The following is a 25,186-nucleotide window of genomic DNA, read 5'->3' as shown; positions in this document are numbered from 1 at the left end:
CTCTAGTGGTCCACAGTGACTGCTCTATGCCATTAGGTTAGTTCTCACTACCTCTAGTGGTCCACAGTGACTGCTCTATGCCATTAGGGTTAGTTCTCACTACCTCTAGTGGTCCACAGTGACTGCTCTATGCCATTAGGTTAGTTCTCACTACCTCTAGTGGTCCACAGTGACTACTCTACGCCATTAGGTTAGTTCTCACTACCTCTAGTGGTCCACAGTGACTGCTCTATGCCATTAGGTTAGTTCTCACTACCTCTAGTGGTCCACAGTGACTGCTCTATGCCATTAGGGTTAGTTCTCACTACCTCTAGTGGTCCACAGTGACTGCTCTACGCCATTAGGGCTAGCTCTCACTACCTCTTGTGGTCAACATTGACTGCTCTACGCCATTAGGGTTAGCTTTCACTACCTCTAGTGGTGCACAGTGACTGCTCTACGCCATTAGGGCTAGACATTTATTCTCAGTGAGGTAAGGCAAATGTAGGACCTGGTATAAGAGAGATGCCGTAAAGGGGCTACCAGGTACACATAAAATTGGCCATTTTTATGCGCTAAACGCTCTCATTTTTCATATTTCTAGTGCAGTAATGCGGTTCAAATTTCGTTTTTCAAGTTTGTATGTTCTAGCGCTGCAGTGTGCTGCCTTATTTACTTAACTATATACACGAGTTGGCGACTCTAGGTTCAGCACCTGTTCACACTGAGTCTATGTTTGGATGTGCCGGTCAGGTTTTTGAAACATTTAAAAGGGAACCTGTCACCCCCAAAATCGAAGGTGAGCTAAGCCCACCGCCATCAGGGGCTTATCTCCAGCATTGTGTAATGCATTCTGTAATGCTGTAGATAAGCCCCCGATGTAACCTGAAAGATGAGAAAAAGAGGTTAGATTATACTCACCTGGGGGGCGGTCCGGGGTCTCCCATCTTCTTACGACGACGTCCTCTTCTTGTATTCACGCCGCGGCTCCGGCGCACTTTGCCCTGTTGAGGGCAGAGCAAAGTACTGCAGTGCGCAGGTGCTCGGCCTCTCTGACCTTTCCCAGCGTCTGCGCACTGCAGTACTTTGCTCTGCCCTCAACAGGACAGATCAGTACACCTGCACCGGAGCTGCAGCGTGAAGACAAGAAGAGGACGTCATCGTAAGAAGATGGGAGGCCCCGGACCGCGACACCCATCGTACCGGGACCACCCCTGGGTGAGTATAATATAACCTCTTTTTCTCATCTTTCAGGATACATCGGGGGCTTATCTATAACATTACAGAATGCATTACAGAATGTTGTAGATAAGCCCCTGATGCCGGTGGGCTTAGCTCACCTTGGATTTTGGGGGCGACAGGTTCCCTTTAAGCCAGAGAGCTCACCTGGCTGCGTTGGAGAAGGATGCCGAACTGGTGGCTAGCCTGACCGAGTTTGCTGATGTGTCCGCCAGAAAGCAGCAGCCCCCTCATTACGGGAATGGAATTTAGTATTGTGTATCTATGGGGTTTTGTCTCTTAACTGCGACTCCAGCTGATCCAGCCAGACCATTGGTGACCTGGCCGTACAGTGGGGGCTACTGCTGGTTTTAGCCCATCCCCAGCGGCCTCCTATGAACCCTTTAGGAACGAGTCTGCTTTTTTATCCAAGGGGTCTTTTAACACCCCCATATCCTCAAAGGGAAGGGCACATTTTTTAGAGGCGTTGGCAATAGTCATGTCTAGCTTTGGCGCCTTATCCCAAACGACCAAACAGGGTCCTCAAACAGGTATTTCCTTTTTGGGGTAAGAAGGCCCTTCCTGCTTTTTCCCCATTCTCTTAACCCCTTAACGACCGCCGATACACCTTTTAACGGCGGCCGCTAAGGGTACTTAAGCCACAGCGCCGTTAATTAACGGCGCTGTGGAAAAAGTAAATAGCGCCCCCCAGAGTCCGATTTTCTCCGGGGTCTCGGCTGCCGGGGGTAGCCGAGACCCCAGAGAACATGATTCGGGGGGGTTTTTACCGACCCCGCTTTTGCGATCGCCGGTAATTAACCGTTTACTGGCGATGGCAAAAAAAACCCAAAAACGCAATTTTTTAAATTTCTCTGTGGTCCCAGGTAGCCCCCCAATACTTAACTGTCTCCCCCGGTGCTCCTCGTGGCTCCCGATGGGCGCCGCCATCTTTTTCCGGCAAAAAAAAATGGCGGGCGCATGCGCAGTGCGCCCGCCACCGGGAGAATCTTTGGGGTCTCGGCTGCCGGGGATAGCCGAGACCCCAAAGAACATGATCGGGGTCGGTTTTACCGACCCTGTTTTGCGATCGCCGGTAATTAACTGTTTACCAGCGACCGCAAAAAAAAAGAAAGTAAAGTGTAATTCTCTGTCCTCTGATGTGATCGCACATCAGAGGACAGAGAAATAGGGGGATTCGGGGACCCTGCCATACTTACCAGTGTCCCTGGGTCCTCCTGCTGCTCCTCCTGGCCGCCGGCGTCTTCATGGCAAAAGAAAATGGCGGGCGCATGCGCAGTGCGCCCGCCATCTGTCGCCATCTGCCGGCCGGCAGGAGAAGAGCAGTTGGGGCAAAAATTAGGGTTAGGGCTAAATTCAGGGTTAGGGTTGGGGCTAAATTTAGGGTTAGAGCTGGGATTAGGGTTAGGGTTTGGATTAGGGTTGGCATTAGGGTTACGCTTGGGATTAGGGTTAGGTTTGGGGTTAAGGTTAGGGTTGTGATTAGGGGTGTATTGGGATTAGGGTTAGGGTTTGGATTAGGGTTGGGATTAGGGTTAGGTTTGGGATTAGGGTTAGGTTTGGGATTAGGGTTAAGGTTAGGGTTGTGATTAGGGGTGTATTGGGATTAGGGTTAGGTTTGAGGTTAGGGTTGAGATTAGGATTAGGGGTGTGTTGGATTTAGGGTTTTGATTAGGGTTATGGTTAGGGTTGACATTAGGGTTGTTTTGGGGTAAGGGTTGTGATTATCGTTAGGGTTAGTGATTAGGATTATGGATCAGGTTGGGATTAGGGTTAGGGGTGTGTTGGGGTTAGGGTTGGAGCTAGAATTGGGGGGTTTCCACTGTTTAGGTACATCAGGGGGTCGCCAAACACGACAGCCAATTTTGCGCTCAAAAAGTCAAATGGTGCTCCCTCCCTTCTGAGCTCTGCCGTGCGCCCAAACAGTGGGTTACCCCCACATATGGGGCATCAGCGTACTCGGGATAAATTGGACAACAATTTTAGTGGTCCAATTTCTCCTGTTACCCTTGTGAAAATAAAAACTTGGGGGCTAAAAAATCTTTTTTGTGGAAAAAAAATCTTTTTTATTTTCACGACTCTGCATTATAAACTTCTGTGAAGCACTTGGGCATTCAAAGTGCTCACCACACCTCTAGATAAGTTCCTTGGGGGGTCTAGTTTCCAAAATGGTGTCACTTGTGGGGGGTTACTACTGTTTAGGCACATCAGGGGCTCTGCAAATGCAAAATGCCATGCCATCTCAATTCCAGCCAATTCTGCATTGAAAAAGTCAAACGGCGCTCCTTCACTTCTAAGTTCTGCGGTGCGCCCAAACAGTGGTTTACCCCCACATGTGGGGTATTGGCGTATTCAGGAGAAATTGCATAACAAAATTTATGGTTACATTTCTGTTTTTACACTTGTGAAAATAAAAAAAATGGTTCTGAATTAAGATGTTTGCAAAAAAAAGTTAAATGTTCATTTTTTCCTTCCCATTGTTTCAGTTCCTGTGAAGCACGTAAAGGGTTAATAAACTTCTTGAATGTGGTTTTGAGAACCTTGAGGGGTGCAGTTTTTAGAATGGTGTCACACTTCGTTATTTTCTATCATATAGACCCCTCAAAATGACTTCAAATGTGATGTGGTCCCTAAAAAAAAATGGTGTTGTAAAAATGAGAAATTGCTGGTCAACTTTTAACCCTTATAACTCCCTAACAAAAAAAAATGTTTCCAAAATTGGCTGATGTAAAGTAGACGTGTGGGAAATGTTATTTATTAACTATTTTTCGTGACATATCTCTCTGATTTAAAGGGACACTGTCACCTGGATTTGGAGGGAACAGTCTTCAGCCATGGAGGCGGGGTTTTGGGGTGTTTGATTCACCCTTTCCTTACCCGCTGGCTGCAATATTGGATTGAAGTTCATTCTCTGTCCTCCATAGTACAAGGCTGCACAAGGCAAGATTGCACCATGCGCAGGTGTGTACTATGGAGGACTGAGAATGAACTTCAATCCAATATTGCAGCCAGCGGGTAAGGAAAGGGTGAATCAAACACCCCAAAACCCCGCCTCCATGGCTGAAGATTGTTCCCTCCAAATTCAGGTGACAGTGTCCCTTTAAGGGCATAAAAATACAAAGTTGGAAAATTGCGAAATTTTCAAAATTTTCGCCATATTTCCGTTTTTTTCACAAATAAACGCAGGTAATATCAAAGAAATTTTACCACTATCATGGAGTACAATATGTCACGAGAAAACATTCTCAGAATCAGCGGGATCCGTTAAAGCGTTCCAGAGTTATAACCTCATAAAGGGACAGTGGTCAGAAGTGTAAAAATTGGCCCGGTCATTAAGTACCAAATTGGCTCTGTCACTAAGGGGTTAATTAAGGATTGTATTGGTGGGGTCCCTCTGAATACAGGTGGTCACCACATCACTGAAGGGTACTTGTACCACTGTGATTCTCAGATCCCCCCTACAGGCAGTCATCTCTGTGCCAGCGTCTCCTACCCTCATTTAAAGGGGCCACATCACTACAGTGACTACTGTACTATTAGGGGGTTACTTTTATCCTTTTTGGTACTTCTTATGACATCATATACTAGGATTATCTAGTCCGTTTGTACTTACACAATTGGCACATGTTCTGTCTTGATTCTAACTGCTAGGGGTTGTTTTTCATTTACTGTATATACTTGAGTATAAGCCGAGATTTTCAGCACTTTTTTTTAAGCTGAAAGTTCCCCTCTCGGCTTATACTTGAGTCATTGTCCCAGGGATCGGCGGGGGAGGGGCAGTGGTCACATCATACTCACCTGCTCCCGGCGCGTCTCTGCACATCACTACTTCTCCGGCGCCCGCACCTCTTCCAGTGTTCAGCGGTCACGTGGTACCGCTCATTAAAGTAATGAATATGGGCACGACTCCACTCCCATAGGGGTGGAGCCGCATATTCATTACTGTAATGAGCGGTACGATGTGAACGCTGAACACAGGAAGAAGCTGCCGATGCGAGCCGAGACCATCTGTCAGTGACAAGTAGGGACCGAGCAGGTGAGTATAACAGGGGAAGGGGAGTATTCCGATATTCACCTGTCCCCGTTACACCGCAACGTGCCGCTCAGTCTTCCGCGATAACGTGTTTAGTGTGCACGCCGCCCTCTGCCTGAACAATCACTGTAGAGGACACGGAAGACGGAGCCCGGCGGTGGAACGGGGACAGGTGAATATCGCAAGTGCCGGGGGCCTGCTCAGCACAAGAGGTGAGGATGTCATTTTTTTTTATCGCAGCAGCATTATATGGGGCAAATGTTTATATGGAGCATCTTATAGGGCCATAATCAACCTTTGTGCAGCATTATATGGGGCAAATATCTCTATGGAGCATCTTATGGGGCCATAATCAGCATTTATGCAGCATTATATGGGGCATATTTTGTATGGAGCATCTTATGGGGCCATCATGAACTGTATGGAGCATTATATGGGGCTCCTGATTCAATATGGATATTCAAAAACAACCTACTGATGTCTCAATTAATTTTACTTTTATTGGTATCTATTTTTACTTTTGACATTTACCGGTAGCTGCTGCATTTTCCACCCTAGGCTTATACTCGAGTCATTAAGTTTTCCCAGTTTTTTGTGGCAAAATTAGAGGGTCGGCTTATACTCGAGTATATACGGTATATAACTTTTTTCCATTGATTTGGTTAGGTGTTCATTGAGTGGTGAGCGCCAGTGTGACTTATTAATATTTATCTTGGACACTATGTTGTTTAGGTACACGGCGGCTAAGACGGGGCAACTGGAATTGGGAGCGGAGAATTTGCCGAATTTCTTTTGGCGGGAGAGGAGCAATTTTGCTTTTCCAGAGCCTTTGGGCTACCACTAACGTGGAAGCCCCCTATATTAACATATGACAGATCTGAGTGGGGACTTGCATTTTTTGTTCCGCGTGTGCTAAAATTGGTAAGGCAGCTTTATTCTTTGGGTCAGTATGATTACAGAAACCACATTTATTTTTTTATGTTTTGGAACTTTTACACAATAAAAACTTTTTTTATTGAAATCAATATTTATTTTTGCATGGCTTTAGCCTGAAAGTTATAACTTATTTTTCTGCTGAAGGAGCTGTATAGCGGTGTCACGATACGTATAGCGACCCCACGGGGGTCGGTAACAGATGGCAAAACAACCAACGGGATGGAAAAGGGGGGGGAGGAAGGCCCTATCAATACGGAAATTAAAGAATGGTCACCTCCTGCTCAAACCTGAGCCTGTCCCTCCACTCCCCTAGTGCCCTAAGTGGGTCCTTCCCCCCCACCACCGTCAGGAACCTTGTCCCTCACTGACACCTAGCACTGCCCTGGCTAGTGCACTGGTTGGCAAGGAGCGCTAGCCTCACCACTGCAGATTGTCACTATGCCCTGGGTGTTACTAACACAAAAGGGACGAAGAGAAAACACCACACTTAGCTTTCAGACAATGCTGCCAAGCTCCACACCACAGATAGCACAGCAACTGGACTCCAAAACACCCAAAGTGGCTGACACCAGAGAGCTGCTCCTGCTAGGCTGGTCTCCAGAGAAACTATCACAAACAGTCAGCAGATGCATCAGGTGACCATTTAAAGGATGGTGGGAGAGGTCACCGCCACATCAGCTGACCTAAAAGAACTGAAGTTACACCAGATTGCCAACCGGGGAGGGGGCAACTGACTGACCCCCGATGGCCCTGAAAGGAAGACAAGATTAAAAACAGAGAGTGCCAAACAGTTGCCACAAATCCAAAAATGGATTATGACAGTATCCCCCCTTACAATGAAAGGCCTCTGGACCCTGAACACCGGAAATGACGTACGGTGAGGGAGCCTCGATCCACCAGAGTTCACCTGCAGTCACCTGATCCTCAGGCTTAAGGCAAGTGTAGCCCGATGGCAATAATGAAGGCTCCGCAAATCTCCAGAGTGCTGAGTTGTGGAATACATTGTGTACGTCCATCACCGGCAGGAACTCCGGCGGGAACGTCCCCGGGCCGAGAAGACTCCGGCGGGAACGTCCCCAGGCCGAGAAGACTCCGGCGGGAACGTCCCCAGGCCGAGAACAACATCCCCACATGGCGGCTTTACTGCAGCGCTATTTGTAACATGGGATTCTACTTTGTCAGCATTTTAGGACGTTTAAAAATGTAGCAGGAATTTGTCATTTTTCCAAGGAAATTTACAAATTTTTTTTTTTTTTTAGAAACCTATCCAGGTTTGACATGAATTTGGGGTCCTACGTATTTTAAAGCCTCCAAAAGTGATACCATGTTAAAAACAGATAATACACAGGCGACGTCACAAGTCCGACCATCAGACGGAGGCAGATTACACACAGGCGACGTCACAAGTCCGACCATCAGACGGAGGCAGATTACACAGGTGACGTCACAGGTCCGACCCTCAGACGGAGGCAGATTACACACAGGTGACGTCACAGGTCCGACCCTCAGACGGGGGCAGATTACACACAGGTGACGTCACAGGTCCGACCATCAGACGGAGGCAGATTACACACAGGTGACGTCACAGGTCCGACCCTCAGACGGGGGCAGATTACACACAGGTGACGTCACAGGTCCGACCCTCAGACGGGGGCAGATTACACACAGGTGACGTCACAGGTCCGACCATCAGACGGAGGCAGATTACACACAGGTGACGTCACAGGTCCGACCATCAGACGGAGGCAGATTACACACAGGAGACGTCACAGGTCCGACCATCAGACGGAGGCAGATTACACACAGGTGACGTCACAGGTCCGACCATCAGACGGAGGCAGATTACACACAGGTGACGTCACAGGTCCGACCATCAAACGGAGGCAGATTACACACAGGAGACGTCACAGGTCCGACCATCAGACGGAGGCAGATTACACACAGGTGACGTCACAGGTCCGACCATCAGACGGGGGCAGATTACACACAGGTGACGTCACAGGTCCGACCATCAGACGGAGGCAGATTACACACAGGTGACGTCACAGGTCCGACCCTCAGACGGAGGCAGATTACACACAGGTGACGTCACAGGTCCGACCATCAGACGGAGGCAGATTACACACAGGTGACGTCACAGGTCCGACCATCAGACGGAGGCAGATTACACACAGGTGACGTCACAGGTCCGACCATCAGACGGAGGCAGATTACACACAGGTGACGTCACAGGTCCGACCATCAGACGGAGGCAGATTACACACAGGTGACGTCACAGGTCCGACCATCAGACGGAGGCAGATTACACACAGGTGACGTCACAGGTCCGACCCTCAGACGGAGGCAGATTACACACAGGTGACGTCACAGGTCCGACCATCAGACGGAGGCAGATTACACACAGGAGACGTCACAGGTCCGACCCTCAGACGGAGGCAGATTACACACAGGTGACGTCACAGGTCCGACCCTCAGACGGGGGCAGATTACACACAGGTGACGTCACAGGTCCGACCCTCAGACGGAGGCAGATTACACACAGGTGACGTCACAGGTCCGACCCTCAGACGGGGGCAGATTACACACAGGTGACGTCACAGGTCCGACCATCAGACGGAGGCAGATTACACACAGGTGACGTCACAGGTCCGACCATCAGACGGAGGCAGATTACACACAGGTGACGTCACAGGTCCGACCATCAGACGGAGGCAGATTACACACAGGAGACGTCACAGGTCCGACCATCAGACGGAGGCAGATTACACACAGGAGACGTCACAGGTCCGACCATCAGACGGAGGCAGATTACACACAGGTGACGTCACAGGTCCGACCATCAGACGGAGGCAGATTACACACAGGAGACGTCACAGGTCCGACCATCAGACGGAGGCAGATTACACACAGGAGACGTCACAGGTCCGACCATCAGACGGAGGCAGATTACACACAGGTGACGTCACAGGTCCGACCATCAGACGGAGGCAGATTACACACAGGTGACGTCACAGGTCCGACCCTCAGACGGAGGCAGATTACACACAGGTGACGTCACAGGTCCGACCATCAGACGGAGGCAGATTACACACAGGTGACGTCACAGGTCCGACCATCAGACGGAGGCAGATTACACACAGGTGACGTCACAGGTCCGACCATCAGACGGAGGCAGATTACACACAGGTGACGTCACAGGTCCGACCATCAGACGGAGGCAGATTACACACAGGTGACGTCACAGGTCCGACCCTCAGACGGAGGCAGATTACACACAGGTGACGTCACAGGTCCGACCATCAGACGGAGGCAGATTACACACAGGAGACGTCACAGGTCCGACCATCAGACGGAGGCAGATTATACAGGTGACGTCACAGGTCCGACCCTCAGACGGGGGCAGATTACACACAGGTGACGTCACAGGTCCGACCATGAGACGGGGGCAGATTACACACAGGTGACGTCACAGGTCCGACCATCAGACGGAGGCAGATTACACACAGGAGACGTCACAGGTCCGACCATCAGACGGAGGCAGATTATACAGGTGACGTCACAGGTCCGACCCTCAGACGGGGGCAGATTACACACAGGTGACGTCACAGGTCCGACCATGAGACGGGGGCAGATTACACACAGGCGACGTCACAGGTCCGACCATCAGACGGAGGCAGATTACACACAGGCGACGTCACAAGTCCGACCATCAGACGGAGGCAGATTACACACAGGTGACGTCACAGGTCCGACCCTCAGACGGAGGCAGATTACACAGGTGACGTCACAGGTCCGACCCTCAGACGGGGGCAGATTACACACAGGTGACGTCACAGGTCCGACCATCAGACGGGGGCAGATTACACAGGTGACGTCACAGGTCCGACCCTCAGACGGGGGCAGATTACACACAGGTGACGTCACAGGTCCGACCCTCAGACGGGGGCAGATTACACACAGGTGACGTCACAGGTCCGACCCTCAGACGGGGGCAGATTACACACAGGTGACGTCACAGGTCCGACCATCAGACGGAGGCAGATTACACACAGGTGACGTCACAGGTCCGACCATCAGACGGAGGCAGATTACACACAGGAGACGTCACAGGTCCGACCATCAGACGGAGGCAGATTACACACAGGTGACGTCACAGGTCCGACCATCAGACGGAGGCAGATTACACACAGGTGACGTCACAGGTCCGACCATCAAACGGAGGCAGATTACACACAGGAGACGTCACAGGTCCGACCATCAGACGGAGGCAGATTACACACAGGTGACGTCACAGGTCCGACCATCAGACGGGGGCAGATTACACACAGGTGACGTCACAGGTCCGACCATCAGACGGAGGCAGATTACACACAGGTGACGTCACAGGTCCGACCCTCAGACGGAGGCAGATTACACACAGGTGACGTCACAGGTCCGACCATCAGACGGAGGCAGATTACACACAGGTGACGTCACAGGTCCGACCATCAGACGGAGGCAGATTACACACAGGTGACGTCACAGGTCCGACCATCAGACGGAGGCAGATTACACACAGGAGACGTCACAGGTCCGACCCTCAGACGGAGGCAGATTACACACAGGTGACGTCACAGGTCCGACCATCAGACGGAGGCAGATTACACACAGGAGACGTCACAGGTCCGACCCTCAGACGGAGGCAGATTACACACAGGTGACGTCACAGGTCCGACCCTCAGACGGGGGCAGATTACACACAGGTGACGTCACAGGTCCGACCCTCAGACGGAGGCAGATTACACACAGGTGACGTCACAGGTCCGACCCTCAGACGGGGGCAGATTACACACAGGTGACGTCACAGGTCCGACCATCAGACGGAGGCAGATTACACACAGGTGACGTCACAGGTCCGACCATCAGACGGAGGCAGATTACACACAGGTGACGTCACAGGTCCGACCATCAGACGGAGGCAGATTACACACAGGAGACGTCACAGGTCCGACCATCAGACGGAGGCAGATTACACACAGGAGACGTCACAGGTCCGACCATCAGACGGAGGCAGATTACACACAGGTGACGTCACAGGTCCGACCATCAGACGGAGGCAGATTACACACAGGAGACGTCACAGGTCCGACCATCAGACGGAGGCAGATTACACACAGGAGACGTCACAGGTCCGACCATCAGACGGAGGCAGATTACACACAGGTGACGTCACAGGTCCGACCATCAGACGGAGGCAGATTACACACAGGTGACGTCACAGGTCCGACCCTCAGACGGAGGCAGATTACACACAGGTGACGTCACAGGTCCGACCATCAGACGGAGGCAGATTACACACAGGTGACGTCACAGGTCCGACCATCAGACGGAGGCAGATTACACACAGGTGACGTCACAGGTCCGACCCTCAGACGGAGGCAGATTACACACAGGTGACGTCACAGGTCCGACCATCAGACGGAGGCAGATTACACACAGGAGACGTCACAGGTCCGACCATCAGACGGAGGCAGATTATACAGGTGACGTCACAGGTCCGACCCTCAGACGGGGGCAGATTACACACAGGTGACGTCACAGGTCCGACCATGAGACGGGGGCAGATTACACACAGGTGACGTCACAGGTCCGACCATCAGACGGGGGCAGATTACACACAGGTGACGTCACAGGTCCGACCATCAGACGGAGGCAGATTACACACAGGTGACGTCACAGGTCCGACCATCAGACGGGGGCAGATTACACACAGGTGACGTCACAGGTCCGACCCTCAGACGGGGGCAGATTACACACAGGTGACGTCACAGGTCCGACCATCAGACGGGGGCAGATTACACACAGGTGACGTCACAGGTCCGACCATCAGACGGAGGCAGATTACACACAGGTGACGTCACAGGTCCGACCCTCAGACGGGGGCAGATTACACACAGGAGACGTCACAGGTCCGACCATCAGACGGAGGCAGATTACACACAGGTGACGTCACAGGTCCGACCATCAGACGGAGGCAGATTACACACAGGTGACGTCACAGGTCCGACCATCAGACGGGGGCAGATTACACACAGGTGACGTCACAGGTCCGACCATCAGACGGAGGCAGATTACACACAGGTGACGTCACAGGTCCGACCCTCAGACGGGGGCAGATTACACACAGGAGACGTCACAGGTCCGACCATCAGACGGAGGCAGATTACACACAGGTGACGTCACAGGTCCGACCATCAGACGGAGGCAGATTACACACAGGTGACGTCACAGGTCCGACCATCAGACGGAGGCAGATTACACACAGGTGACGTCACAGGTCCGACCATCAGACGGGGGCAGATTACACACAGGTGACGTCACAGGTCCGACCATCAGACGGAGGCAGATTACACACAGGTGACGTCACAGGTCCGACCATCAGACGGAGGCAGATTACACACAGGTGACGTCACAGGTCCGACCATCAGACGGAGGCAGATTACACACAGGAGACGTCACAGGTCCGACCATCAGACGGAGGCAGATTACACACAGGTGACGTCACAGGTCCGACCATCAGACGGAGGCAGATTACACACAGGTGACGTCACAGGTCCGACCATCAGACGGGGGCAGATTACACAGGTGACGTCACAGGTCCGACCATCAGACGGAGGCAGAATACACACAGGTGACGTCACAGGTCCGACCATCAGACGGAGGCAGATTACACACAGGTGACGTCACAGGTCCGACCATCAGACGGAGGCAGATTACACACAGGTGACGTCACAGGTCCGACCATCAGACGGGGACAGATTACACACAGGTGACGTCACAGGTCCGACCATCAGACGGAGGCAGATTACACACAGGTGACGTCACAGGTCCGACCATCAGACGGGGGCAGATTACACACAGGTGACGTCACAGGTCCGACCATCAGACGGGGGCAGATTACACACAGGTGACGTCACAGGTCCGACCATCAGACGGAGGCAGATTACACACAGGTGACGTCACAGGTCCGACCATCAGACGGGGGCAGATTACACACAGGTGACGTCACAGGTCCGATCATCAGACGGGGGCAGATTACACACAGGTGACGTCACAGGTCCGACCATCAGACGGGGGCAGATTACACACAGGTGACGTCACAGGTCCGACCATCAGACGGGGGCAGATTACACACAGGAGACGTCACAGGTCCGACCATCAGACGGAGGCAGATTATACAGGTGACGTCACAGGTCCGACCCTCAGACGGGGGCAGATTACACAGGTGACGTCACAGGTCCGACCATCAGACGGAGGCAGATTACACAGGTGACGTCACAGGTCCGACCATCAGACGGAGGCAGATTACACACAGGTGACGTCACAGGTCCGCCCATCAGACGGAGGCAGATTACACACAGGTGACGTCACAGGTCCAACCCTCAGACGGAGGCAGATTACACACAGGTGACGTCACAGGTCCGACCATCAGACGGGGGCAGATTACACACAGGTGACGTCACAGGTCCGACCATCAGACGGAGGCAGATTACACACAGGTGACGTCACAGGTCCGACCATCAGACGGAGGCAGATTACACACAGGTGACGTCACAGGTCCGACCATCAGACGGAGGCAGATTACACACAGGTGACGTCACAGGTCCGACCATCAGACGGGGGCAGATTACACACAGGAGACGTCACAGGTCCGACCATCAGACGGAGGCAGATTACACACAGGAGACGTCACAGGTCCGACCCTCAGACGGAGGCAGATTACACACAGGTGACGTCACAGGTCCGACCATCAGACGGAGGCAGATTACACACAGGTGACGTCACAGGTCCGACCATCAGACGGAGGCAGATTACACACAGGTGACGTCACAGGTCCGACCATCAGACGGAGGCAGATTACACACAGGTGACGTCACAGGTCCGACCCTCAGACGGGGGCAGATTACACACAGGTGACGTCACAGGTCCGACCCTCAGACGGGGGCAGATTACACAGGTGACGTCACAGGTCCGACCCTCAGACGGAGGCAGATTACACAGGTGACGTCACAGGTCCGACCATCAGACGGAGGCAGATTACACACAGGAGACGTCACAGGTCCGACCCTCAGACGGAGGCAGATTACACAGGTGACGTCACAGGTCCGACCATCAGACGGAGGCAGATTACACACAGGAGACGTCACAGGTCCGACCATCAGACGGGGGCAGATTACACAGGTGACGTCACAGGTCCGACCCTCAGACGGAGGCAGATTACACAGGTGACGTCACAGGTCCGACCATCAGACGGAGGCAGATTACACACAGGAGACGTCACAGGTCCGACCCTCAGACGGAGGCAGATTACACAGGTGACGTCACAGGTCCGACCATCAGACGGAGGCAGATTACACACAGGAGACGTCACAGGTCCGACCATCAGACGGGGGCAGATTACACACAGGTGACGTCACAGGTCCGACCCTCAGACGGAGGCAGATTACACACAGGTGACGTCACAGGTCCGACCCTCAGACGGAGGCAGATTACACACAGGTGACGTCACAGGTCCGACCATCAGACGGGGGCAGATTACACACAGGTGACGTCACAGGTCCGACCCTCAGACGGAGGCAGACTACACACAGGTGACGTCACAGGTCCGACCATCAGACGGAGGCAGATTACACACAGGTGACGTCACAGGTCCGACCATCAGACGGGGGCAGATTACACACAGGTGACGTCACAGGTCCAACCATCAGACGGAGGCAGATTACACACAGGAGACGTCACAGGTCCGACCATCAGACGGAGGCAGATTACACAGGTGACGTCACAGGTCCGACCCTCAGACGGAGGCAGATTACACACAGGTGACGTCACAGGTCCGACCCTCAGACGGAGGCAGATTACACACAGGTGACGTCACAGGTCCGACCATCAGACGGGGGCAGATTACACACAGGAGACGTCACAGGTCCGACCATCAGACGGGGGCAGATTACACACAGGTGACGTCACAGGTCCGACCCTCAGACGGAGGCAGACTACACACAGGTGACGTCACAGGTCCGACCATCAGACGGAGGCAGATTACACACAGGTGACGTCACAGGTCCGACCATCAGACGGGGGCAGATTACACACAGGTGACGTCACAGGTCCAACCATCAGACGGAGGCAGATTACACACAGGAGACGTCACAGGTCCGACCATCAGACGGAGGCAGATTACACAGGTGACGTCACAGGTCCGACCCTCAGACGGAGGCAGACTACACACAGGTGACGTCACAGGTCCGACCATCAGACGGAGGCAGATTACACACAGGAGACGTCACAGGTCCGACCATCAGACGGAGGCAGATTACACACAGGTGACGTCACAGGTCCGACCCTCAGACGGAGGCAGACTACACACAGGTGACGTCACAGGTCCGACCATCAGACGGAGGCAGATTACACACAGGTGACGTCACAGGTCCGACCATCAGACGGGGGCAGATTACACACAGGTGACGTCACAGGTCCGACCATCAGACGGAGGCAGATTACACAGGTGACGTCACAGGTCCGACCCTCAGACGGAGGCAGAATACACACAGGAGACGTCACAGGTCCGACCATCAGACGGAGGCAGATTACACACAGGTGACGTCACAGGTCCGACCCTCAGACGGAGGCAGATTACACACAGGTGACGTCACAGGTCCGACCATCAGACGGGGGCAGATTACACACAGGTGACGTCACAGGTCCGACCCTCAGACGGAGGCAGATTACACACAGGTGACGTCACAGGTCCGACCATCAGACGGAGGCAGAATACACACAGGTGACGTCACAGGTCCAACCCTCAGACGGGGGCAGATTACACAGGAGACGTCACAGGTCCGACCCTCAGACGGGGGCAGATTACACACAGGTGACGTCACAGGTCCGACCATCAGACGGAGGCAGATTACACAGGTGACGTCACAGGTCCGACCCTCAGACGGAGGCAGAATACACACAGGTGACGTCACAGGTCCGACCATCAGACGGAGGCAGATTACACACAGGTGACGTCACAGGTCCGACCATCAGACGGAGGCAGATTACACACAGGTGACGTCACAGGTCCGACCATCAGACGGAGGCAGATTACACACAGGAGACGTCACAGGTCCGACCATCAGACGGAGGCAGATTACACACAGGTGACGTCACAGGTCCGACCATCAGACGGGGGCAGATTACACACAGGTGACGTCACAGGTCCGACCCTCAGACGGAGGCAGATTACACACAGGTGACGTCACAGGTCCGACCCTCAGACGGAGGCAGAATACACACAGGTGACGTCACAGGTCCGACCATCAGACGGGGGCAGATTACACACAGGAGACGTCACAGGTCCGACCATCAGACGGGGGCAGATTACACACAGGTGACGTCACAGGTCCGACCCTCAGACGGGGGCAGATTACACACAGGTGACGTCACAGGTCCGACCATCAGACGGAGGCAGATTACACAGGTGACGTCACAGGTCCGACCCTCAGACGGAGGCAGATTACACACAGGTGACGTCACAGGTCCGACCCTCAGACGGAGGCAGATTACACACAGGTGACGTCACAGGTCCGACCCTCAGACGGAGGCAGATTACACACAGGAGACGTCACAGGTCCGACCATCAGACGGGGGCAGATTACACACAGGTGACGTCACAGGTCCGACCCTCAGACGGAGGCAGATTACACACAGGTGACGTCACAGGTCCGACCCTCAGACGGAGGCAGATTACACACAGGTGACGTCACAGGTCCGACCATCAGACGGGGGCAGATTACACACAGGTGACGTCACAGGTCCGACCCTCAGACGGAGGCAGATTACACAGGTGACGTCACAGGTCCGACCATCAGACGGAGGCAGATTACACACAGGAGACGTCACAGGTCCGACCATCAGACGGGGGCAGATTACACACAGGTGACGTCACAGGTCCGACCCTCAGACGGAGGCAGACTACACACAGGTGACGTCACAGGTCCGACCATCAGACGGAGGCAGATTACACACAGGTGACGTCACAGGTCCGACCATCAGACGGGGGCAGATTACACACAGGTGACGTCACAGGTCCGACCCTCAGACGGAGGCAGACTACACACAGGTGACGTCACAGGTCCGACCATCAGACGGAGGCAGATTACACACAGGTGACGTCACAGGTCCGACCATCAGACGGGGGCAGATTACACACAGGTGACGTCACAGGTCCAACCATCAGACGGAGGCAGATTACACACAGGAGACGTCACAGGTCCGACCATCAGACGGAGGCAGATTACACAGGTGACGTCACAGGTCCGACCCTCAGACGGAGGCAGACTACACACAGGTGACGTCACAGGTCCGACCATCAGACGGAGGCAGATTACACACAGGTGACGTCACAGGTCCGACCATCAGACGGGGGCAGATTACACACAGGAGACGTCACAGGTCCGACCATCAGACGGGGGCAGATTACACACAGGTGACGTCACAGGTCCGACCCTCAGACGGAGGCAGACTACACACAGGTGACGTCACAGGTCCGACCATCAGACGGAGGCAGATTACACACAGGTGACGTCACAGGTCCGACCATCAGACGGGGGCAGATTACACACAGGTGACGTCACAGGTCCAACCATCAGACGGAGGCAGATTACACACAGGAGACGTCACAGGTCCGACCATCAGACGGAGGCAGATTACACAGGTGACGTCACAGGTCCGACCCTCAGACGGAGGCAGACTACACACAGGTGACGTCACAGGTCCGACCATCAGACGGAGGCAGATTACACACAGGTGACGTCACAGGTCCGACCATCAGACGGAGGCAGATTACACACAGGAGACGTCACAGGTCCGACCATCAGACGGAGGCAGATTACACAGGTGACGTCACAGGTCCGACCATCAGACGGAGGCAGATTACACACAGGAGACGTCACAGGTCCGACCATCAGACGGGGGCAGATTACACACAGGTGACGTCACAGGTCCGACCCTCAGACGGAGGCAGACTACACAGAGGTGACGTCACAGGTCCGACCATCAGACGGAGGCAGATTACACACAGGTGACGTCACAGGTCCAACCATCAGACGGAGGCAGATTACACACAGGAGACGTCACAGGTCCGACCATCAGACGGGGGCAGATTACACACAGGTGACGTCACAGGTCCGACCCTCAGACGGAGGCAGACTACACACAGGTGACGTCACAGGTCCGACCATCAGACGGAGGCAGATTACACACAGGTGACGTCACAGGTCCGACCATCAGACGGGGGCAGATTACACACAGGTGACGTCACAGGTCCGACCATCAGACGGAGGCAGATTACACAGGTGACGTCACAGGTCCGACCCTCAGACGGAGGCAGAATACACACAGGAGACGTCACAGGTCCGACCATCAGACGGAGGCAGATTACACACAGGTGACGTCACAGGTCCGACCCTCAGACGGAGGCAGATTACACACAGGTGACGTCACAGGTCCGACCATCAGACGGGGGCAGATTACACACAGGTGACGTCACAGGTCCGACCCTCAGACGGAGGCAGATTACACACAGGTGACGTCACAGGTCCGACCATCAGACGGAGGCAGAATACACACAGGTGACGTCACAGGTCCAACCCTCAGACGGGGGCAGATTACACAGGAGACGTCACAGGTCCGACCCTCAGACGGGGGCAGATTACACACAGGTGACGTCACAGGTCCGACCATCAGACGGAGGCAGATTACACAGGTGACGTCACAGGTCCGACCCTCAGACGGAGGCAGAATACACACAGGTGACGTCACAGGTCCGACCATCAGACGGGGGCAGACTACACACAGGTGACGTCACAGGTCCGACCATCAGACGGAGGCAGATTACACACAGGTGACGTCACAGGTCCGACCATCAGACGGAGGCAGATTACACACAGGTGACGTCACAGGTCCGACCATCAGACGGAGGCAGATTACACACAGGAGACGTCACAGGTCCGACCATCAGACGGAGGCAGATTACACACAGGTGACGTCACAGGTCCGACCATCAGACGGGGGCAGATTACACACAGGTGACGTCACAGGTCCGACCCTCAGACGGAGGCAGATTACACACAGGTGACGTCACAGGTCCGACCCTCAGACGGAGGCAGAATACACACAGGTGACGTCACAGGTCCGACCATCAGACGGGGGCAGATTACACACAGGAGACGTCACAGGTCCGACCATCAGACGGGGGCAGATTACACACAGGTGACGTCACAGGTCCGACCCTCAGACGGGGGCAGATTACACACAGGTGACGTCACAGGTCCGACCATCAGACGGAGGCAGATTACACAGGTGACGTCACAGGTCCGACCCTCAGACGGAGGCAGATTACACACAGGTGACGTCACAGGTCCGACCCTCAGACGGAGGCAGATTACACACAGGTGACGTCACAGGTCCGACCCTCAGACGGAGGCAGATTACACACAGGTGACGTCACAGGTCCGACCATCAGACGGGGGCAGATTACACACAGGTGACGTCACAGGTCCGACCCTCAGACGGAGGCAGATTACACACAGGTGACGTCACAGGTCCGACCCTCAGACGGGGGCAGATTACACACAGGTGACGTCACAGGTCCGACCATCAGACGGAGGCAGATTACACACAGGTGACGTCACAGGTCCGACCATCAGACGGAGGCAGATTACACACAGGTGACGTCACAGGTCCGACCATCAGACGGAGGCAGATTACACACAGGTGACGTCACAGGTCCGACCCTCAGACGGAGGCAGATTACACACAGGTGACGTCACAGGTCCGACCCTCAGACGGAGGCAGATTACACACAGGTGACGTCACAGGTCCGACCATCAGACGGAGGCAGATTACACACAGGTGACGTCACAGGTCCGACCATCAGACGGAGGCAGATTACACACAGGTGACGTCACAGGTCCGACCCTCAGACGGAGGCAGATTACACACAGGTGACGTCACAGGTCCGACCATCAGACGGAGGCAGATTACACACAGGTGACGTCACAGGTCCGACCATCAGACGGGGGCAGATTACACACAGGTGACGTCACAGGTCCGACCATCAGACGGGGGCAGATTACACACAGGTGACGTCACAGGTCCGACCCTCAGACGGGGGCAGATTACACAGGTGACGTCACAGGTCCGACCATCAGACGGGGGCAGATTACACACAGGAGACGTCACAGGTCCGACCCTCAGACGGGGGCAGATTACACACAGGTGACGTCACAGGTCCGACCATCAGACGGAGGCAGATTACACACAGGTGACGTCACAGGTCCGACCATCAGACGGAGGCAGATTACACACAGGTGACGTCACAGGTCCGACCATCAGACGGGGGCAGATTACACACAGGTGACGTCACAGGTCCGACCATCAGACGGAGGCAGATTACACACAGGTGACGTCACAGGTCCGACCATCAGACGGGGGCAGATTACACACAGGAGACGTCACAGGTCCGACCATCAGACGGAGGCAGATTACACACAGGTGACGTCACAGGTCCGACCATCAGACGGGGGCAGATTACACACAGGTGACGTCACAGGTCCGACCATCAGACGGGGGCAGATTACACACAGGTGACGTCACAGGTCCGACCATCAGACGGGGGCAGATTACACACAGGTGACGTCACAGGTCCGACCATCAGACGGAGGCAGATTACACACAGGTGACGTCACAGGTCCGACCATCAGACGGAGGCAGATTACACACAGGTGACGTCACAGGTCCGACCATCAGACGGAGGCAGATTACACACAGGTGACGTCACAGGTCCGACCATCAGACGGAGGCAGATTACACACAGGTGACGTCACAGGTCCGACCCTCAGACGGAGGCAGAATACACACAGGAGACGTCACAGGTCCGACCATCAGACGGAGGCAGATTACACACAGGTGACGTCACAGGTCCGACCATCAGACGGAGGCAGATTACACAGGTGACGTCACAGGTCCGACCCTCAGACGGAGGCAGATTACACAGGTGACGTCACAAGTCCGACCATCAGACGGAGGCAGATTACACACAGGTGACGTCACAGGTCCGACCCTCAGACGGAGGCAGATTACACACAGGAGACGTCACAGGTCCGACCATCAGACGGAGGCAGATTACACACAGGTGACGTCACAGGTCCGACCCTCAGACGGAGGCAGATTACACACAGGTGACGTCACAGGTCCGACCATCAGACGGAGGCAGATTACACACAGGTGACGTCACAGGTCCGACCATCAGACGGGGGCAGATTACACACAGGAGACGTCACAGGTCCGACCATCAGACGGGGGCAGATTACACACAGGTGACGTCACAGGTCCGACCATCAGACGGAGGCAGATTACACACAGGTGACGTCACAGGTCCGACCATCACACGGGGGCAGATTACACACAGGTGACGTCACAGGTCCGACCATCAGACGGAGGCAGATTACACACAGGAGACGTCACAGGTCCGACCATCAGACGGGGGCAGATTACACACAGGAGACGTCACAGGTCCGACCATCAGACTGAGGCAGATTACACACAGGTGACGTCACAGGTCCGACCATCAGACGGGGGCAGATTACACACAGGTGACGTCACAGGTCCGACCATCAGACGGAGGCAGATTACACACAGGAGACGTCACAGGTCCGACCCTCAGACGGGGGCAGATTACACACAGGAGACGTCACAGGTCCGACCATCAGACGGAGGCAGATTACACACAGGTGACGTCACAGGTCCGACCATCAGACGGAGGCAGATTACACACAGGTGACGTCACAGGTCCGACCCTCAGACGGAGGCAGATTACACACAGGTGACGTCACAGGTCCGACCATCAGACGGAGGCAGATTACACACAGGTGACGTCACAGGTCCGACCATCAGACGGGGGCAGATTACACACAGGTGACGTCACAGGTCCGCCCCTTACTCCGGGTGTGCGCGCTGCTGCAGAACATCTTGCCGCTGTGACCGGGCACTTTCTGCTCCAGTGATGAGAAGCTGGTGGGAGTAATGACGTCACCGGAAGGGGCGGGGCCTCCTCGTGCTGACTGTAGCTCCTCCCACTCTCCTGACTAATAAGGCTGCCGTCACACTAGCAGTATTTGGTCAGTATTTTACATCAGTATTTGTAGCCAAAACCAGGAGTGGGTGATAAATACAGAAGTGGTGCAGATGGTTCTATTAGACTTTTCCTCTAATTGTTCCACTCCTGGTTTTGGCTACAAATACTGATGTAAAATACTGACCAAATACTGCTAGTGTGACGCCGGCCTAATGCTTCTGTATGGAAGTTCTCAAGGGGTTAATGGCGCAGACGTCGCCGGCCAGACGGGAAGGGGTTAATGGCGCAGACCTCGCCGGCCAGACGGGAAGGGGTTAATGGCGCAGACGTCGCCGGCCAGACGGGAAGGGGTTAATGGCGCAGACGTCGCCGGCCAGACGGGAAGGGGTTAATGGCACAGACGTCGCCGGTCAGACGGGAAGGGGTTAATGGCGCAGACCTCGCCGGTCAGACGGGAAGGGGTTAATGGCACAGACGTCGTCGGCCAGACGGGAAGGGGTTAATGGCACAGACGTCGCCAGTCAGACAGGAAGGGGTTAATGGCGCAGACGTCGCCGGTCAGACGGGAAGGGGTTAATGGCACAGACGTCGTCGGCCAGACGGGAAGGGGTTAATGGCACAGACGTCGCCGGTCAGACGGGAAGGGGTTAATGGCGCAGACGTCGACGGGAAGGGGTTAATGGCACAGACGTCGTCGGCCAGACGGGAAGGGGTTAATGGCACAGACGTCGCCGGTCAGACGGGAAGGGGTTAATGGCGCAGACGTCGCCGGTCAGACGGGAAGGGGTTAATGGCGCAGACGTCGTCGGCCAGACGGGAAGGGGTTAATGGCACAGACGTCGCCGGTCAGACGGGAAGGGGTTAATGGCGCAGACGTCGACGGGAAGGGGTTAATGGCACAGACGTCGTCGGCCAGACGGGAAGGGGTTAATGGCACAGACGTCGCCGGTCAGACGGGAAGGGGTTAATGGCACAGACGTCGCTGGTCAGACGGGAAGGGGTTAATGGCGCAGACGTCGCCGGTCAGACGGGAAGGGGTTAATGGCACAGACGTCGTCGGCCAGACGGGAAGGGGTTAATGGCACAGACGTCGCCGGTCAGACGGGAAGGGGTTAATGGCGCAGACCTCGCCGGTCAGACGGGAAGGGGTTAATGGCGCAGACCTCGCCGGTCAGACGGGAAGGGGTTAATGGCGCAGACGTCGCCGGCCAGACGGGAAGGGGTTAATGGCGCAGACGTCGCCGGCCAGACGGGAAGGGGTTAATGGCGCAGACGTCGTCGGCCAGACGGGAAGGGGTTAATGGCACAGACGTCGCCGGTCAGACGGGAAGGGGTTAATGGCTCAGACGTCAGACGGGAAGGGGTTAATGGCGCAGACCTCGCCGGCCAGACGGGAAGGGGTTAATGGCGCAGACCTCGCCGGCCAGACGGGAAGGGGTTAATGGCGCAGACCTCGCCGGCCACACGGGAAGGGGTTAATGGCGCAGACGTCGCTGGTCAGACGGGAAGGGGTTAATGGCACAGACGTCGCTGGTCAGACGGGAAGGGGTTAATGGCGCAGACGTCGCCGGTCAGACGGGAAGGGGTTAATGGCACAGACGTCGCCGGTCAGACGGGAAGGGGTTAATGGCGCAGACGTCGCCGGCCAGACGGGAAGGGGTTAATGGCACAGACGTCGTCGGCCAGACGGGAAGGGGTTAATGGCACAGACGTCGCCGGTCAGACGGGAAGGGGTTAATGGCGCAGACGTCGCCGGCCAGACGGGAAGGGGTTAATGGCGCAGACGTCGCCGGTCAGACGGGAAGGGGTTAATGGCACAGACGTCGCCGGTCAGACGGGAAGGGGTTAATGGCGCAGACGTCGCCGGCCAGACGGGAAGGGGTTAATGGCACAGACGTCGCCGGTCAGACGGGAAGGGGTTAATGGCGCAGACCTCGCCGGTCAGACGGGAAGGTTTTTTACGATGTTCTAGATTTTATGGATTTGGATGGACTTTATGCTTTTCCTGATTTATGAATATTACATTACTGTATTATATTATTATTATTACTATTATATTACTATTATATTATTATTAGATTGTGGCCGCATTCTAACACATCGGGTATTCTAGAATATGGATGTAGTTTATTTAAGAAGATTTCAAAATAATGCAATGAATACACGGGCTGTCGGGGGTCTTCGGTGGGCTGTGGGGGGTCTGTGCCGGGCTGTGGGGTTCTGCGGCGGGCTGTGGGGGTGGTCTGCGCCGGGCTGTGGGGGGTCTGTGGCGGGCTGTGGGGGGGTCTGTGTCGGGCTGTGGGGGGTCTGTGGCGGGCTGTGGGGTTCTGCGGCGGGCTGTGGGGGGTCTGTGCCGGGCAATGGGGGGGGGGGGTGCCGGGCTGTGGTGGGTCTGTGCCGGGCTGTGGGGTTCTGCGGCGGGCTGTCGGGGGTCTGCGCCGGGCTGTGGGGGGGGGTCTGTGCCGGGCTGTGGGGGGGTCTGCGGCGGGCTGTGGGGGGGTCTGTGCCGGGCTGTGGGGGGGGGTCTGTGCCGGGCTGTGGGGGGGGTCTGTGCCGGGCTGTGGGGGGGGTCTGTGGCGGGTGTGTGCCGGGCTGTGGGGGGGGGGTGTGCCGGGCTGTGGGGGGGGGTGTGCCGGGCTGTGGGGGTCTGTGCCGTGCTGTGGGGGTCTGCGGCGGGCTGTGGGGGGTCTGTGCCGGGCAATGGGGGGGGGGGGGTGTGCCGGGCTGTGGGGGGTCTGTGCCGGGCTGTGGGGTTCTGTGCCGGGCTGTCGGGGGTCTGCGCCGGGCTGTGGGGGGTCCTTGGGGGTGTGTGCGCGTGCAGGCATCGTCTGATGGGACTA

The 25,186-nt window shown here is 55.1% G+C and overlaps 1 protein-coding gene across 7 annotated transcripts in view; it reads right to left on the bottom strand.

Annotated features, from left to right (window-relative positions):
* The window catches only part of LOC138681009 (zinc finger protein ZFP2-like), a 55,398-nt gene extending 33,082 nt beyond the window's left edge, over positions 1–22,316 (bottom strand). For 2 of the 7 annotated variants that reach the window (XM_069768192.1, XM_069768188.1), the window contains exon 1: positions 22,212–22,299. The gene's annotated coding sequence lies outside the window, so the exon portion shown is untranslated. Of the gene's footprint in view, positions 1–22,184 lie in introns of all 7 variants that reach the window. The other 5 variants (XM_069768194.1, XM_069768193.1, XM_069768189.1 and 2 more) reach the window with 5 other exon arrangements.
* Positions 22,317–25,186: the final 2,870 nt, after the last annotated feature.

This window comes from Ranitomeya imitator, chromosome 5 (assembly GCF_032444005.1).
Source record: "Ranitomeya imitator isolate aRanImi1 chromosome 5, aRanImi1.pri, whole genome shotgun sequence".
NCBI lineage: Eukaryota > Metazoa > Chordata > Amphibia > Anura > Dendrobatidae > Ranitomeya > Ranitomeya imitator.
This window is presented reverse-complemented; position numbering and strand designations above follow the sequence as displayed.